Source organism: Panthera onca, chromosome B4 (assembly GCF_046562875.1).
Source record: "Panthera onca isolate mPanOnc1 chromosome B4, mPanOnc1 haplotype 2, whole genome shotgun sequence".
Classification (NCBI taxonomy): Eukaryota; Metazoa; Chordata; class Mammalia; order Carnivora; family Felidae; genus Panthera; species Panthera onca.
In genome coordinates, this window is record NC_138345.1 from 113,203,601 (window position 1) to 113,222,838 (window position 19,238).

Below are 19,238 nucleotides of genomic sequence, written 5' to 3' on the forward strand. Positions count from 1 at the left end.
TTCCCACAAAAGAGGGAGGGGGAAAAAAAGAACTTTCCAGGGATAGTTTTGCACACAAATGACAGGCATAGGTTTCTAAAGGACGGTTTCCAACCTGTTAATAGTTTTCAATACACAACAGCTGCAATCCATGGAAGGGATAAATATTCATGGCACAAAGCATTTATATGTATCAAATGTATATTCATGAACAAATGGCTTCCCCTGCCTTTAATAGTGTTTGCTGTGCAGTCAGTGAAGAATGGACCAAGCTTCCCCTGGCTGCTACTGCTGCGTCTCCACCCCTCCATCTCCTCAATGTCAGTTCTGCAGTGGTTCCCAACAGCACAATAGCCATGAAAACGAAAACACCAAAAATGTGCCCAGAATCACTCCGCACTCATTCCAGATTGGATAGCAGCAACACCCTGCGTCAATTAATGACAGGTTTTATATAGCTGCCAACTTATTTTTCAGGAAAAGCATTATATATTCAAGACTGGTGTGGCCATATGTGCACCGTAATATCCATGGTTGACCCTCCTCTTTCAAGAATGCTTTGTCACTGCACCGCCTTCCCAACGGGCCTTCCTAAGAATACTGGAAGGGGAATTTGCATACACTGAATAACATTCTCTGGTGATCATCAGCATCCAGTAGTCATGGCCTCCATCAGAGTGTTCTGTGCAGCATGGAGGCAAGATAATGGCAGTGCAAACTATTCAACACAAGTCTTTGTTATTCATAAGGGTTGGTGGATGGTATGTGCTTTTGAAAATTGGCATATTGTTTGATAAAAGTGTTGTTTGCTCCATTAATTTCTCCAGGAGGGAGGAAAGAATAGAACCAGGTGAGGAAATGTGCCTTTTGTTGAAAAAGAATAAGGAGTCATTATAAGGTTTTAGGGCACTGCACAAAGCCTGCTAAAAATAAAAAATAATACTAACAATAAGGAAATGAAATCATTTAAATTGTAACACGCAGGCAAGGAGCTGTCAGCTTTGCAGACGGGGCCTCCTCACTTGCTCTGTTAATTCTTGGTCATCTTCCCACCTTCCTTTATATTCACAGGAAAATAAGTCCATCTCTATCAGAAATGCCAACTTTCCCCTTTATCTCTCATGGCCTTTGTTCTTGATCCATTCTAAGAGATGTGTTTTTAAGACCACTAAGAGAAACTGAAAATAGGATTCAATATCATTCCCTCCCACATGTTTTTTATAAGGATACCACTTGTATCTGAATTTTAGTTTTTATAGTTAAAGTATACCTATCCTTCTTGGTAGTTTATGCAATATATTGCATCAGACTCTGAGTTGTAGTCTACTATAAAATATGAAAAGATTTTAGCTCTTTATGCTAAAGACTGAGATTGCCTATAATAACCGGTGAGGAGGAAGCACCTTGCTGGATATGTCAAGTTTCCAGAAATATCATGGGTTGTAGCTGTACTTGGCTAGGATGAAGTCATACCTCTGTATAAATGAAATGGTTTCAGTATTTAAAGTATAGTTTCAGTGTTTAAAACAAAGCTAATTTTTGCCCTGTATTATGAAAATTAATCCTTCCAAAAGGAAATGTTTCTGAAGTTATCATAAATAAATAGCAGAGGTTCTCTAGAGGCTGATGAATCTCTGCAGACCCACAATTAATTCCCTAGATCCTTCCACTTCTGATTATTCAATGTGAGGCATGTTGCCATCATCTTTTTTCCCTATCTCAGTGAAGTCTTAGTATATGTGTCAGATCCTCTGTGTCAGCTTTATACTATCCTTATTAATAAAGAGCAGTCCAGATTCCCATCCAATAGCATACCAACATTGTCACTTTACCAGAAATAAAAATAATATAAAAGGCATAGGAACTGATCTCATCTAATTTGTTTATTTGAATTATTTCTTCCATGCCTATTATGTTCCAGTACCGTGCAATTTGCTATAGACACAGCATCTTCTCTCAAGACATTTTCAGTCTTACAGAGACATCAAATGAGGTAGCCATACAGTTAGAATACAGGGTGCTAAGTGCTCTAGGGGAGGAAGTAAAGGGTGTTATGGGAGTGGAGAGTTTAACCCACTTGCCCAAGATTCTACAACAAGAAAGCATTAATGCCTGGATTTGCACCTAAATTTCCAGGCTCCTAACTCTATACATACCGCTTACATAAAATATTGATGTAGCTTTGCCCAACCCTCCTATGTATAGGAAGAGTCACTTGAATGGCCACAGGAAGTTCTCTTCCCCTGCTCTTAGGTAAGACTGGTTAGAATTATGTCACCGATCTTAGCCACGAAGGAGGCCAAAGCTGGAAAGTAGAAAACAGGAATCTCATGATTCACTGAATGAGAGTCCTGTTAGAAAACAGGAACAGTAGAAAGGCTGTAGCTGCACATGAAGTCTGTTACTTTTCTCATTACATTTTTGAACCTCTTTTGTTCTGGGGTCAGTCTAACTGCACACTACATGAATCCAGGCTGGAATGGGGCTAAAGTACACAGATAGACATGAGTAGAAGGGGAAAAAGCAGATGGGAAAATTTCCAGGGACCCCGTAGTCTCCACCCAAGACTACCCTGTCTCCCTTAGACCAATCCCTTTTGTGATTTAGCACAGTCTGATAAGCAAAAGATGAAGAATCAAAGACTTTCCTAACTTTGAAGAATGCACACTTAAGGAAAACCTTGTCCGCTAGTAACCCCAAGACTGTTATAATATCATTATAATATCATTTGCCTTGCGGTTTGCCCCTCCCCACCAAGGTTTTCTTTTAGGTGCTCATGGGAAGGTAGAGAGGACAGGAACATGCCCAAAAAGTGGGAATGAAGGAAACCAAGGCAAATCCAGTGGATGGTGTGATAATGACAACATAGAGCAGAGAGACCTCCGTAGATAAACACAATGCAGAACTCAGTGGGCTGCTACCCACCCTCTGTTCAGCCCACTCCTATGTCTTTGGAGTGTACCTTCGCTTTGCTAAATAAAATCTTTGTTGCTTTATTTTTAAAGTATATTTATTTATTTTGAGAGTGGGAGAGAGCATGAATATGCACATGGGGGAGGGGGGGGGGGCAGGGACAAAAAGAGAGGGAGAGAAAGAATCCCAGGCAGGCTCTGCCCTGTCAGCGTGGAACCCAGTGCAGGGCTCAAATTCACTAACTGCGACATCATGACCTGAGCTGAAATCAAGAGTCTGACGCTTAACCGACTGAACCACCCAGTTGGGTACCCGCAAATCTTGGCTGCTTCAACTCTCTATCCAGTCTCTTGACTGAATTCTCCCCTTCAAGAAGACAAGAAATGAGAAGTTTTACAATCTACTCCCCAGTAACACCTCCACCAACTAACCAACTGTTAGGAAAACGAGTCCTCTTTGTGTCTATACTTGATAAGAAGCTGTTGTCTTGAGAAGGAGGAGTGGTGGCACAGACCCAGCCTCCCACTGGCCTCATTGCTTTGTATTCCCCACCCTAATATCTGCTAGAGTCCATACTGGAATTCTTGCCATTCCTTTCACCACCCTCCCCAACTCCCACCAGTTAGTGGCTAGATTCTCAATCAACTTTTAGCCTAGTACCAACCATGATGTCTTTGGGTAAGGTAACAAACTAATGAAAACACAGAAACTAACCATACATCTCACAGTGTTTCACGATTGTGGCCAGCCTCAGAACAATCTCCCAAAAGCTTGGACGTGGGGAATAACTTCTTCCCATTGTCCAACATTTCAGGATTAAGAGGAGAACCAAGAAATAATGAAAACTAGGATGGGGATCGAAAGGGGACTATTAGCATTTTAGGCACTTGTTTTAATGAGTGTTTTACTTCATTAGCAATTCAAAATAACCTAAGTAGGCAAGTGTTACTGATTGAGAAGAAGTAGTGAGGTTAAAATCATTCCTGAGGTCACACAGCCAGTAACTGCCAGATCCAAGATTTAAACTCAAGTCATAGGCCCTCCCACTACCGGTGCTTGCTCCTGAAGACAGATGTGTCCTGGCACTCAAGGTGAAAGAGGGGATGAATTCACCTTTCCATAAAAACTGAGGAGCATCCTGCCGCATCTTTTCTGCTCCACATACAGAAAAATGAAAGATCAAATATTCAAAAATGAAGGAGAAGAAGCAAAAAACACAAAGAAGTACACTGCAAAATTCTTTATGTACTACAAGGAGGCCAGTGCTTCTGAGTCACCAGGACCAGTAGTGCTCCATGGGGTCTGGAATTAGGTTTATAGCCCTTGGGCAAACTGCTGATCCCTGGAACTATCACTATAAGGAAAGCTACTTACTTGAAGAAGGAGGGTTGCCCACCCAGAGCCAACTCCATAACTGGATTTGCAGTATCCCAAATATCACCCCAGCACAGAATCTCTTCATAAATGCTGGTTCTGGACTGGGAGCCCAGGGGGTTGGGGGAGGCATCAGCTAAGACCTAGATGGGGAGAGGTGAGCACAAAGAAAGGGAAAGAAAAACACTGAAATGTGTGGTTAGTTTCTATGATTAGCTCAGTGTGATTACCTTACCATAGGACACCATGGGTTTGTATTAAATAACAGTTAACCAAGAACCTAACCACTAACACATTCTGAGTCCTAAAAATCTACTTCTGTATATGCCTTTGGAACTTTATGCACACACACACACACACACACACACACACACACACACACACACATATTTATATACACATATAATATATGTATATATATAATATATATACAAATATATTATATATATATACATATATATATATATATATATATATATATATATATAAAGTTCATATATATAGTGAGCTAGCCTTGGAGAAATTTTAAAGAGAATTTTCACTTGAGAAGGTATGAAACCACCTTGACCATTCAAACTGGGAAACTTGCCACTTATTGCTCTCAGCAATCATCCACAGGTAATAGATGAATATTATAGTCTTCTATTGTTGGGCAAGAAGAAGTTGGCTACTAATTTAAGACAGTTTTAAAATTATTAAGAACATTGAAGCTTTTGCACTGAAATCCTGAACCAATGTTCGTTGTTCATGCTCTATTGTTTCTACCTTTAGGTATGTTACTATTTTCTTTACATAGTTAGATGCTTTATGTTGAGTGCATAAATACTGACAAATGTTGTATTCTTTTGTTTGACTGACCCCTTTATCATTATGTAACACCCTTCTTTGTCTCTCATTATAGAAACAAAGGATCTCTGTAATACAACAGATTAATACAAAGGATCAAAAAAGACTACTACAAATAATTATATGCCTACAAATTGGACAAACTAGAATGGATTAATTCCTAAAAATAGTCAACCTATGAAGACTGAATTATGATGAAATAGAAAATCTGAACAGACCAATTGCTAGCAATGAGATGGAGCCAGTAATCAAAAACCTTCCAACAAACAAAAGTCTAAGACCAGACAGCATCACTTGTGAATCCTACCAAATATCCTAAAGAAAAATTAACACCAATACTTCTCAAACTCTTCCAAAAATAGAAGAGAGGGGAATTCTTGAAAACACATTTTACGAGGCCAGCATTATTTTGATATCAAAACCAAACAAGGGTGCCACAAAAAAGAAAATTACATGATGAATATAAATGTAAAAATTCTCAACAAAATATTAGCAAATAATACATTAAAAAGATCATACACCATGATCAAATGAAATTTATTCTAGGGATGCAAGAATGGTTCAACATCCACAAATCAGTCAATATGAAACACTACGTTTAAAAAATGAAGAAGAAAAATCCTATCATCTCAATAGATGCAGAAAAAAAAAAACCACTTAACAAAATTCAACATCCATTTAAGATAAAACTCTCAACAAAGTGGGTATAGAAAGAACATACTTCAACATAATAAAGGCTATATATGACAAGCCTACAGCTAACATTATATTCTGTGGTGAAAAGCTAAAATCCTTTCCTCTAGGATTAGGAACAGGACAAGGATGTCCACTCTCACCTATTCAAAATAGTATCAGAAGTTATAGCCAGAGCAGTTAGGCTAGAAAAAGAAATAAAAGGTATCCAAATTGGAAATTAAGAGGCAAAACTGATTACTAATTAGCAGATGACCTGATAGTATATATAGAAAACCGAAAGACTCCACCAAAAAAAAATCTGTTAGAACTAATAAATGAATTCAGTAAAGTTGCAATACACAAAAATCAATGCACAAAAATATATCGCATTTCTGTACACTAATAACAAATTATCAGAAAGGGAAATTAAGAAAGCAATCCCATCTACAACTGTATATATACCTATACAAATTGTATATGTACCTAGGAACAAATTTAACCAAGAAGGTAAAAGCCCTGTTTATTGAAAACTACAAGACTTTAATGAAAGAAATTAAAGTAGAAACAAATAAATGGAAAGATATCCATGCATATGGATTAGAAGAATTAATACTGTGAAAAAGTCTATACTACCCAAAGCAATCTACAGATTCAATGCAATCCCTATCAAAATTCTAATGGTATTTGTCACAAAAATAAACAATCCTACAATTTGTGTAGAACCACACAGATCCTGAAGGGCTGAAGCAGCCTTGAGAAAGAACAAAGCTGAAAGCATTATGCTCCCTGATTTCAAATTACATTTCAGAGTTGTAGTAATTGAAACAATATGGTATTGCCATAAAAACAGACATATAGATCAATGGAACAGAATAGACAGCCCATAAATAAATTTGCATATATAATTAATTGTTTATGACAAAGGAACCAAGAATACACAATGGGGAAAAAACAGTCTCTTCAACTGGAAAATTGGAGAGCCACGTGCAAAAGAAGGAAACTGAACCATCATCTTACGCCATACATAAAAATAAACTGAAAATGGATTAAAGATTTGAACATAAGACCTGAAACCACAAAACTCTTAAGTAAAAAAAAAAAAAAAATGCAGTAATATCCTTGACAGAGGTTTTGGTGATGGTTTTTTAAATCTGATACCAAAAACAAAAACATTAAACTAAAAATCTTTTGCATAGCAAAGGAAGCCATTAACAAAATGAAAAGCAATCTACTGAATGTGAGGAGAGAAAATGCAAATCATAGATCCGACAGGAAAAATATCCAAAAGAGACAAAGAACTCATAGACCCCAATAGCAAAGACAATCTGATTAAAAAACAAGCAGAAAATCTGAATAGCCATTTTTCCAAAGAAGACATACAGATGGCCAACAGACACATGAAAATATGTTGTAACGTTATTAATCATCAGGGAAATGCAAATCAAAACCACAATGAGATATTAACTCACACCTGTTGGAATGACTATTATCAAAAAAACAAGAAATAACCAGTGTTGCCAAGGATTTGAAGGAAAGGGAATCCATGTTCTATGTTAGTGGGAATGTAAATTGGGGCAGCCACTAGGGAAAACAGTGTGGAGGTTCCTCAAAGAATTAAAAATACAAAACTATATGATCCAGCAATTCTACTTCTGGGTATTTCTCCAAAGAAAATAAAAACACTAATTCAAATAAAATGTATGTACCCCCATATTCATTGTGACATCATTTACAAAAGCCAAGATACGGAAACAAACTGTCAGTCAATAGATGAATGAATAAATAAATGATGGTATATGTGGTATATGCATACACACACACACACACACACACACACACACACACACACAAAAGGGGGGTATTATTCAGCCATAAAACTGAATAAAATCTTGACATTTGCAACAACATGAATAGACTTTGGAGGGCATTATGCTAAGTGAAATAAGTCAGAAAGAGGCAAATACCACATGATCCCTGTTATATGTGGAATTAAAAAAAATAAGCTCATTGGGGCACCTGGGTGGCTCAATCGGTTGAGCGACCGACTTCGGCTCAGGTCTTGATCTCAGGGTTTGTGAGTTTGAGCCCCACATTGGGCTTTCTGCTGTTAGCACAGAGCCTTCTTCAGATACTGTCCTCCTCTGTCTCTGCCCCTCACCCTGCTTGTACTCTCTCTCTCAAAAATAAACAAACATTAAAAAAATAAGCTCATAAATATAGGGAACAGATCAGTAGTTGTAAGAGGCAGAGTGGGGGGATGAGGAAAATGGGTGAACTGTTTTTTTAACAAATTGAATAAATTTTTTAAAAATATGAAAAGCTTTTAAAAGTAAATCAATTGAGCTATAGTCGTTCTAGATCAAAGGCACAATATTATTAAGATGTCAATTCTTCTTAAATTGATTTAAAGATCAAGTATAATTTCAATAAAAATCTCAGCAAGCTGTCTTATAGATATTGGCACATTTGTTTTAGACACTGCGTATTCTAGACAGTACTGATGAAGAGCTAGTCAATGAACACACATTTCCCAATTTCAAGATTTATTATAAAGCTTCAATAACCAAGAGAGCATGATATTTTAAAGCAAATAGACACATAGATAAATGGAACAGAATACAGAGTCCACAAACAGACCTATACAAATACAGACAACTTAACCTTGGTCAAATGAATAAAGGCACAGCAATAAAAAAGATAGTCTTTTGGTCCTCAATAATCATCAACAAATGATAAGGGTACAAATGGATAACTACAAGGAAATAAATGAGCAAACATACAAACTTTGCACCTGAGGCATAAATTCACTCAAAATAATTAATTTCCTTAAATGTAAAATGCAAAACTATAAAAATTACAATTTACTAGTTACTTTGAGGACTAGTTTATATATACCATAACAAGCATATTCATAAAAGAAAAACGTTGGCAATGTGGACGTTATTAAATTTAAAATGCCCACCCTGTGAAAGATAATGTTGAAAGAATGGATAGATAAACCCCAGGTTAGGACAATATATTTTCAAAAGACATATATGAAGAAAGATTTGCATGCAAAATATTCAAATAACTAGTAAAATGCCACAGTAAGAAAACAAATTCCACAATAAGAAAACTCCCTGAATTAAATAGGGCAATATAAAGAGATATCTTTTCAAATAATATATATAAGTGGAAAAAGCATGTGTAATTGCTCAACATTGGGGAATTAATGGAAAATAGTATGCACTGTGCATAAGGAAAAGCAAATTGAAACACCAATGAGATACCCTACCCATCTATTAGAGTGGCTAAATACCAAAAACTGATAATACTAATTGCTGGTGAGGATGTGGGACAGTAGGAAATCCCATTCACTGCTGATGGGAATACAAATGGTACCACCTCTTGAAAAAGCATCTGGCCAGATTCCTGTGGAGCTAAGCCTAGTATCACTATATGGTACAACAGTTGTGCCCCAGTATATTTACCCAACTCGTGTGAAACGTATGTTCACATAAAACCACTAAGAACACATTTGCTTTATAGCCAATTTATTAACAATGGGCAAAACCTGGAAGGAACCAAGATGTTCTTTAACAGGTGAACAACAACCAAGTGAGGCATGCTAGGTGGAGACACTTGAGGCATTACAAGCAGTGTAGGCACAGTGTAAGGAAATCCATGAGCTCAGACACAGGCCGGAGGAACAATAAATGAAGTCTAGATGGACTGGACGCATGCAGAATGTGTACAGACATGAGCTGGTATAGCCTGATGCACAAGAGGTAGACACCCTTGAGCTTGGGGTGCAGGTGCAGGGAGTGGGAGGTCTTATATCAGATGCAGACACAGGAGATAGAGACCCTCAAGGAAGGATATGTGCTGCAGGCACAGAAGAGAGTGACACTAGTTGCCTGACATGGGTTTTCGGAACATGAGGAGATAGAGACTCATGTGGGTTGACATGGATGCAAGAACAAAGGGAAAATAAACACATCCCACCAACAATACCACCAACACCACCACTACCAGCAACAACGACAACCCTGTACTGCCGCATCCCAGAAAAATGGGATATGAACGCACCCCCCACCTTCCTCTCTAAGCCAGGCTGATGAATTGGAAACTGCTATGTCTATGAGACGTGAGTTCTCCTAAGACCTGCTATTCTCCCTCCTTTCTGGCTGTAGGGAACCTGACCTGCCCAATAGCACCAAAAACTGAATGACTGGTGCTATGTATTGTATAGTGCAAGTTATATACACTAACAAAGGCTTAAATGAATAAGCAAATGGATTAAAAGGGGGGGAGGGGAAAGCTTTCTTTATGAAGGCTGGCATAGGTATTTGTCCACAATGGATGTGGCCATGACTTTTAAGAATTAGTGGCTGCCAAGGACTTAGAGAACTGAGGTCAACCTCCACGTCCCATTCCGCCACTCCCCACTTTGGAAATTCCATCATTAGAAAGGCACAGTAAGTAAGCCATGCTTCAGGTAGACTCAAGTTGTGGTAGAAAGACCAGCCGGGGCAGATGTAGGAGGTAGATCTTCTTAGCTCTATTGAGGAAGCTCCTCTTCCTGTCCGTTTTCCACTGGGGGCTGGACGCCCTACAGGAAGCAAAAGAGCAAGGATGTTGATACGACATTGGTGCAGCAAAAGCATGGTTTGTTACACACCTTATGCCTGCTGTACACTCCAGGTGATGTGAGATAAAACCAGTTTACTGGTCCGTGTTATGGCCTTCTAAGAAATACAAAAAAAAATTCCCACTCCATCCATACATTATACAGAACTCACAAAATGTATGAACTCAAGGGAACTATCAGTCAGGACCGAACACCCCTGCCCTGGCCTTACACTCTTAGGTGAGCATGTGCTTTCTTGATGTCTCGTTTCGGTTTTAGTACCTGCAACCCCTATTTCCATTTATATAAATGCACACTTTGTAACAGGACAGTATGGCAGTCTCAAATGGTCCATTCACCATTATCTGAAATAGATTTGTTCCCTTTCAATGACTTTGTCAGGGGGGGAAAAAAAAGCTAATATGTTCTTTTTCCTTCATGAAGCAAGAGCCACGTTGGGGTGGGTGCAGCCAACTTACTCCCCACTCTATAAATTACATGTATTTAGCCCTTTTTGAAAATCCAAGGGGGGAATGTTGTTGATGTGTGTGTTCAGCTCTTTTACCCCTACGGGCTCTTTCATGTGATTTCACTTATTACTCACTAAACTCCATGAGATAGGTCACAGTTTCAGATTCTTCGTCCCATTTTAATAATATTTAATAATGAGCAAACTGAATCACAGGGAAGCAAAGTGATATGACTGCCTGGTAACTGGTTTGCCTGAGGTTTAAACCCTCCTGATATGAAAACCAATGTTTTTTCCATGATGCCACCCTGTTTTCTTCCATGAGAACACTTGTATTTATTTATTCTTCTCTCATTTCCTCAACTATCCCACATCAAATATTAGGGGCAAGCGGAAGAGGGAGGCAGTATTTAAAAAGGGTCAGGAGAGCAAGGAATACTGAATAAGAAACAAAGCCCCAAAATTTAAGGGGAAAATGCATAGTTTAGCTGGGAACCTTGTGAAACAGAAACAAGAATGACAGTGAAGAGAGAAGGGATAAAAAGGAGGCAAAGGATGATGTTAGCAGTACTGGGGAAGGGGACTAATTTGTTCTGAAAGGAAGATCAATGAAAAATAATACCAGTTCTCTTTGGAATTTTGTAAGTTCCCATTAGTTGTTGTTGTTGTTGTTGTTGTTGTTGTTGTTGTTGTTATCCTAGGCTTGTAGCTACTTGAAGTGTACGTGTTGGGGGCTGGGGTGTGGATCTTTTCAAACTCCAAAGAATTTTGCCATGGTACCGCTGAGCTGGGAAGCAACTGGAAATCGAATTACGTGTATAATGTGTCTGGCATCTGGAGGAGGCTCCTAAAAGAAAGAGCAGGTGGTAGCAATAGGAGTGGGCACATTTTTTTTCGCTGTCACCAGCTTTAATGGCACAATTTGTACAGCAGTGTTGACAGCACGGCCTGCTTTCATTATCTTTTTCTTTTCTTAATTTAAATCCAGGTTAGTTAACATACAGTGTAATCATGATTTCAGGCATAGAATTTAGTGATTCATCACTTACATACAACGTCCAGTGCTCATGCCAGCAAGTGCCCTCCTTAATGCTCCTCGGCTATTAGCCCATCCCCCCACCCAACACCCTGCCAGCAACCCTCAGTTTGTTCCCTGTATTTAAGACTCTTTTATGGTTTGTCTCCCTCTCTGTTTTTATATTATTTTTGCTTCCCTTTCCCTATGTTCATCTGTTTTGTATCTTAAATTCCACATATGAGTGAAATCATATATTTATCTTTCTCTGACTGACTTATTTCACTTAGCATAATGCATTCTAGTTCCATCCACGTCATTGCAAATGGTAAGATTTCATTCTTTCTGATCGCTGAGTAATAATACATTGTGTGTGTGTGTGTGTGTGTGTGTGTGTGTGTGTGTGTGTATCACATCTTCTTTATCCATTCATCAGTTGATGAACATTTGGGCTCTTTCCATACTTTGGCTATTGTCAATAGTGCTGCTGTAAACATTGGGGTGCATGTGCCCCTTCGATGCAGCACTCCTGTATCCTTTGGATAAATATCTAGTAGTGCAATTTCTGGGTTGTAGGGCAGTTCTATTTTTAAATTTTTGAGGAACTTCTATACTATTTTCTAGAGTGGCTGTCCCATTTGCATTCCCACCAGCAGTGCAAAAGGGTTCCTCTTTTCCCGCATCCTGGCCAACGTCTGTTGTTGCCTGAGTTGTTAATGTTAGCCATTCTGACTGGTGTGAGGTGGTATCTCATTGTGGCTTGGATTTGTATTTCCCTGGTGATGAGTGATGTTGAGCATTTAGAAATGGGCAAGGGATGCCTCGGTGGCTCAGTTGGTTAAGCATCTGAGTTTGGCTCAGGTCATGATCTCATGGTTCATGACTTCAAACCCTGTGTCAGGCTCTATGCTGCCAGTGTGGAGCTTGCTTCAGATTCTCTGTCTCCCTCTCTGCCCCTCCTCTGCTATTCTCTCTCTCTCTCTCTCTCTCTCTCTCTCTCTCTCTCTCTCTCTCAAAAATAAATAAATTTAATTTTAGAAATGGGCAAATTTAATGATCCTTGAGACTTTGAGATAAGAAGAAAGGAGTTGCTCTATTTCTCCTTCAATAGTATAATAAACAGTTGACATTTTTTTGAGTACTTTCCATGTTCCCAAATCTGTTGTAAACACATGAGACCTGTTAATCTGTTGGATTCTGAAAAAATCTTATGGGATATGTACTATTATTACCCCATTTTATAGAGGGAGAAACTGAGGTCCAGAGAAATAACTTGCCCACTGTTATATAAACCATCCTTCTCCATTTTTTTTTCTTCTTCACTCTACTTCTTAAACCATTTCTTAAAGGAGAGAGCTGATTTTACTTACCTCCCACTTATTCTTTGACCTAATAAAATTTGGCTTCCATTCTGTCCTCCCACCTCCAACAATGCACACAAGCAGAAGCATCTCCAGTGACCTCTTAACTTCCAGTTCCAGTGATTGTCTTTTATTCCTCGTCCTACTTCACTACTCTGAAGCTTTCCATAATGTTAACACACCTCTTCCTTTTCAAAATGTAGCAGCCTCCTACTCCTGGCTTTGCTCCTTTTTTCCTAGTACTTGCCCTCAATCCTCTTAGTTGTCAGCCACTTCTTATGTTTCCAGACAGCAATAGGCTCCATCCTTCACCCTCTTCTCTCCTCCTTCTAACAAATGAGTCTCACTGAGATACAGGAGGGGTGGACAAGAGAACATGAGAATCACCTGGGAGATTTTTAGACTATTCATGCCTTCTTCCAAGCTCCTGGTCATTCTGATACATGCCCACACCTTGTTGGGGAGTAGAAGCAGAAAGAGTTATGTTACCAAAAATAAATAAACAGTAAAAAACTTTAAATAGCTGTAGGTGCAACATGAAAAACACAGACTCATTGCTTCTGTAATGTCCCAACCAACACAACCTGGGTCTACTCATAAGGAAGCATTAGAAAATTCCAAATTGAGTAATATTTTACAAAATGATTGGCGTCTAATCTTTAAAAATATAGATATCATGAAAGTCAGGGGAAGACTGAGGTACTATTTAGATTGAAACAGACAAGAGAGACATGATTTCTAAAACCATACATGATTTAGACCTAGATCCCTTTGTTATAGAAAATGCTACTGGAACAATTGGCAAATCTTGTCTAGGGTCTCTAGATGAAGGATCCACAGGAATTATTTACACTACTTTCGCAACTTTTCTGTAACTTTAAAGTAGTCTCAAAATTTAAAAAAATGCTTTATTAAAATAAATAACAATAAATTGCCTACTTGACAACTTGTGTATCAATAAGCATATCTCATTAAATATTCTTTGTGAATAGTAAAATTTATCTTTATTGGGTGATGAACCATGCTAAGAACTTTACATGTATTGCCTCACTTCGTCTTTATAACAACTCCATGACGAAGGTACTAGAATTACATTTCTTTTGCAAAGAAGTCAAGCATCTTGCCTGGCAAGAAACACAGCAAGGATTTGAACCAGGGTCTGTCTGACACTAAAACCCATGTCCTTAAGCAATGTTATTCATCTAAACATGATGACCCAATATCATTAGTAATCAGGGAAATACAAATTAAAGCCACGGTGAGACACTGGCATACACCCACCCAGAATAAGGGACTGAAATTAAGACTGGCAATGCCAAGCATTGCAGAGAATGTGGAGCAACCATAATCCTCAACATTGCTGATGGGAGTAGAAAAATGCCATAATCACTCTGGAAGAAAGTTTGCCAGTTTCTAATAAATTTAAATAGGTGCCTACCTTTGACTCAGCAGTCCTGCTCATAAATATTTATCCAAGAAAAAGGAAAATAAATGGCCACATATAGATGGACACTGTAAAAATGTACATAGCCACTTTATTTGCAATGGTCCCCAACTAGGAACAGCCCAGGTTGATGAAAAATAAAAAATGTGGTATATTCTTTTAATGAAATACTACAGAGGAACAAAATGCTAAGATGCCCAACAACAGGGACGCATCTCACAGACATTATGCTTCAGAAACAAAGAAAAATAAATAAATAAATAAATAAATAAATAAATAAATCAACAACAAAAACCAACCAGACACAAAAGAGTGCATGCTGCATAATTCCCTTTCACTGAGTTCTAAAACTAATTTATGGATAAAAACTGGAGCAGTGGTTGTCTCTGAGCTTAGGTGAGAGGGGTTGACTCGCAAGAGGCATGGCGGAAGTTTCTGAGGTGACAAAAATGTTTATATCTTGATAAGGGCGTGGGTTACCTGAGTATATCTCTTAGTCAAGATCAGTGCACTTTAATATATGTAAATCGAACCCTAAAAGTCACTATATAAATAAATAATACAAAAGCTGGGGGGAGGTAGGAGAGGGGCGAGATATAGATGAAACCAGCATAGTGGAATGTTGATGTTACTAAAGGTTAATGATAACTCCATGGGGAAATATTATACTATTCTATTTATTTTGCGTATGTTTGAAATTTTCTGTAATAAAAAAAACTTCCAGAAATGATTGCCAAATTCTCAGTATTTGTTAGGAGAACTAAAATACAAATGAGTGGTTGGTTGCTTTGAGACCAGATTACTGAACATCAGGGCCTGATACAAAAAAAGCACATATGATCAAGCCTTTTCCCTTCTGAGAGTCTTTGATAAGTTTTCCACCCCCTGCCCTAGAGAACAGAGTGTGAACTCCCCAACATGGCTTACAAGTTCCTTTGCAGTAAACATATATACCCAAATCAGGGTACAGAGTTTTTTGGTAACATTTTATTCTATTTACTACTTAGACCATCTCCATGGAGATTTCATCCCATTTTATAGGTAAAATAATTTATATCAATGAAGGGACCTAAAACCGGGTGAATAATAAGTGGTAGGGCCTAGAGGAAATTCAAGTTTTAGAGTCCTCCTTCAGTTTTTCTCTGTACCATTCATTCTTTCTCTGTAATAGGAAGAATTATAAGATGGCTGGCAAGATTCCAACTCCCTGAATTCTTCCCTGTTATAATACCCTTCTCTTGAGTGTGGGCAGGGCTAGTGAATATGATGGGATATCTCTGGTTACTAATCACTTGACTTTGAGTTAATCAAAGGGGAGAATGCCCTTGATGGGCATGATCTAATCAGGTGAGTTGTTTTAAGAGAAGGTGAAGTGTCGCAGCCATGCTCTCTAATTGGCCTCAAAGATGAAGTAAACTGGCATGTTTTCTGTTACAGGGCCTCTGGAGGGGCCATGTGGCAAAAACCTGAAGGTGATCTCTAGAAGCTTAGAGTGGCCTCAAATCAACAACCAGCAAGAAAAAGGTTCCTAACCACACAACCCAAAAGAACTGAATTCTCCTAACAACTATGTGACCTTGGAAGAGACCCTTAAGCCTCAGGTGAGATATAGGCCCAGCCAATCCCATGACATCAGCCTGGTGAGATGCTGAGCAGAGGACTCAGTTAGCCTACAGAAATGTTGAAATGACACATGTATAGTTTTAAGCAACTAAGTTTATGGTCATTTGTTACACAGCAATAGAAAATGAATATACCTTCCTTTCTTCCTTTTCCAGCTATCCACTATCCCTCTCAATACTCCAGTCCCTCTGAACTTTTCTTAGTTTCCTAACTGGAATATTACTTCCAAGACTGTGGTTTTGCAAGGAATGTTCACTTTGCCTGGAATGCCCTTTTTCTCTTTTCTGCTTACTGAATGTTAGCCATCCTTCAGGATCCAGATCAACTCATCCTTTCCTGGAAGACATGACTTCTCCAAACTGAATTCATTTCTCCCTGCCCTGTACTCCCACAACATTTTATTCTCTCTCTCTCTCTCTCTCTCTCTCTCTCTCTCTCACACACACACACACACACACACAACTTAATTGAAAGCAAGAACTTATATTATCTACTTAGAACTAGAATAGTGCTTAGAACATAGTAGCCACTCAGTAAATAGTTAATGAGTTAATACACCTGTTGTTTTTCATTCAAATGCTTCTGGAGTTTAATCAATCTAACAAATACTGCCTTTCAGTTCCTCTTATAGCTGCTGTTAAAAAATAAAAAGATTAGTAGGTCAGGTTTCCTGTTCCAAACAGAAGGCATAAGATTTGCACACCAATAATAATTACGAGAGGCAGAGCATGATGTGTGGCCAATAAGAATCTGTTCTGTGGGAGGTCTTAGGGAGAGAGAGATAGGCTTCACAGAATGGAGAGCATTATTTGTCTCCCAGCCTCATCTATCTATGTATTTTAGGGAACCACACTTTTCCGTCATTACTAAGGTGGAATGAGGATGGAAGAAAAATGGCCGCTCTTATCTTTCAGGTGGCTGGCTGGTGAGCCCCTCTCCCAGCAATTCGCAGTCCTTTGTGAGCAGACTGGAGCATACACACAGCTGTGAAAACAGACAGAGGCAAAGTCAGGTCACTGAGGGGGAGAGGGTTGTTGAGCAACGTCAACTTCCCTCTCAGACCCTGTGGACAGCAGGGCCATGAGAGACACTGAGCCACAAAGTCTTACTGTTGCATGTGGTGCTACTCGCAGCAGCGGCTTCAACTGCTGTTGGTGTGAAACCCAAGGAAAATGTCCCTGCAGCTGCTGATGTCAATACGCACATCATCAGGCACCCACATCCTGTTGCCTTACAATCATACTAGCTCTCCCTTTATATGATATATCAAAGAGGATATGTCTTCTAACCACCCCCCCCAATAGATGTCTTTCATTTTTCAGCAGAAAAGAGATGTGTGTTTGAGTTCTGCTAAAGTGCACTAAATATGGGCCAGGGTGACTTCCTCTCACGTCAAATGGTAACTCAACACACTTAATCTTTTGGTATCAATTCAACACTCTTCTTCCTTCAAAAATTCCCATCTACTTAGTCGGCATCAGTCAAACAAACTTGCAGAGAATGACATAGGGTGTCTATAATATTAAAATCCACTTAAATTTTAAAACAGTTAAACATATTAGGGGCGCCTGGGTGGCTCACTCAGTTAAGCATACGACTTCAGCTCAGGTCATGATCGTGCAGTTCGTGGGTTCAAGCCCCATGTCAGGCTCTATGCTGACAGCTCAGAGCCTAGAGCCTGCTTTAGGATTCTGTGTCTCCCTCTCTCTCTGCCCCTCCCCTGCTCATGCACTCTCTCTCTCTTTCTCTCTCTCAAAAATACATAAACCTTAAAAAAATTATTCAAAAAAAAAAAAAAAACATACTGATCCAGTTGCTTCTCTAAGCTTACAAAATGTTGTAGATATAAAGTCATGATTATGCTTAACTTGGTTCCATGTTTTTGAGATTTATCCACTTAATTAATCAGGCTGAAATAATCATCAAATCATTGGATCAATGTAGGTTACTCGTACCAAGCTCTCCATTTTGAACTTAACATTTTTAGCTTTGGAGAAGAGGGTAGGAAGAAGTGTTCAAGGTTTATTGGAAGTAAACCGACAGTGGAGAAACTTACTATGTTTTTTCTATTGGAATATTCCCTTTTCATACTGCTTTGAATCATTTATGGGCTAAATTTGATAGTACCCTGGTTACCTCACTAAGGGTCACAGAGAAGCACCTCCTTTGGCAGCCACCTCCCTGTGGGACTTTCCAACACTTTTCCCAGTCTCTAATGCATTCATTGTAGTGATGATGACACATGTCTTGGCAAAATATCTTCATGTTCAGAAGTAGAACAGCTCCAATGTTCTTGATTCTATTTTAGACTTGTGCTAAAGTTATCTGCCCACCACAGTCTGACTTTCTTAAACCTCATCTAATTTCGTTCAGATTTAGTTTGGTCAACCATATTAATCTCCAAGGATAAAGAGATAATATTGCCTTCTAGAGTTGAAGCTAAATATTAGAGATAATATTGTGTTAAGCCATATGTTTTCTAACCTGGTGGTATTCATTTAAGTTGGTAAATGCTTGTGAGGCTACCATTAGCTTTCTTATAAGATGTCATGTGGAACATTAGTGTTAAAAATATGCCTATAACTTGGAAGACATTAAGGAGTCCTTACAAAATGTTCTACATTTTATTTCTTTTGATTAACTGGTTTTAACCTTTCTTAGTAGGCTTTTGCATTGAACCATGGGCTAGCCAAGCTAAATTCCAAAAGTTTAAAGACAACTTGGATGAGAAGCAGGACAAATAAAAGATATATTATGGAAAACATAACAAGTTTCACAAGGTAATCTCTCTCAAAGAAAAATGCCAACATACTTTTATTCAGTATACATTAACCCTTTAGGAAGTATATACACCAACTGATAAATATTTTGAATTCTTCAGTGGTTGTACTTGCTTGTCAACAGTTCAGGTTTAGAAATGCTAATTTTTG

General features: G+C 38.5%; 1 long non-coding RNA gene across 1 annotated transcript in view; it reads left to right on the forward strand.

Moving 5' to 3' along the window:
- The window catches only part of LOC132693976 (uncharacterized), a 66,596-nt gene extending 59,104 nt beyond the window's left edge, over positions 1 to 7,492 (forward strand). The window contains exon 3 of the long non-coding RNA XR_009617087.3: positions 5,168 to 7,492. This is a non-coding gene — a long non-coding RNA (uncharacterized LOC132693976). The remainder of the gene's footprint in view (positions 1 to 5,167) is intronic.
- Positions 7,493 to 19,238: the final 11,746 nt, after the last annotated feature.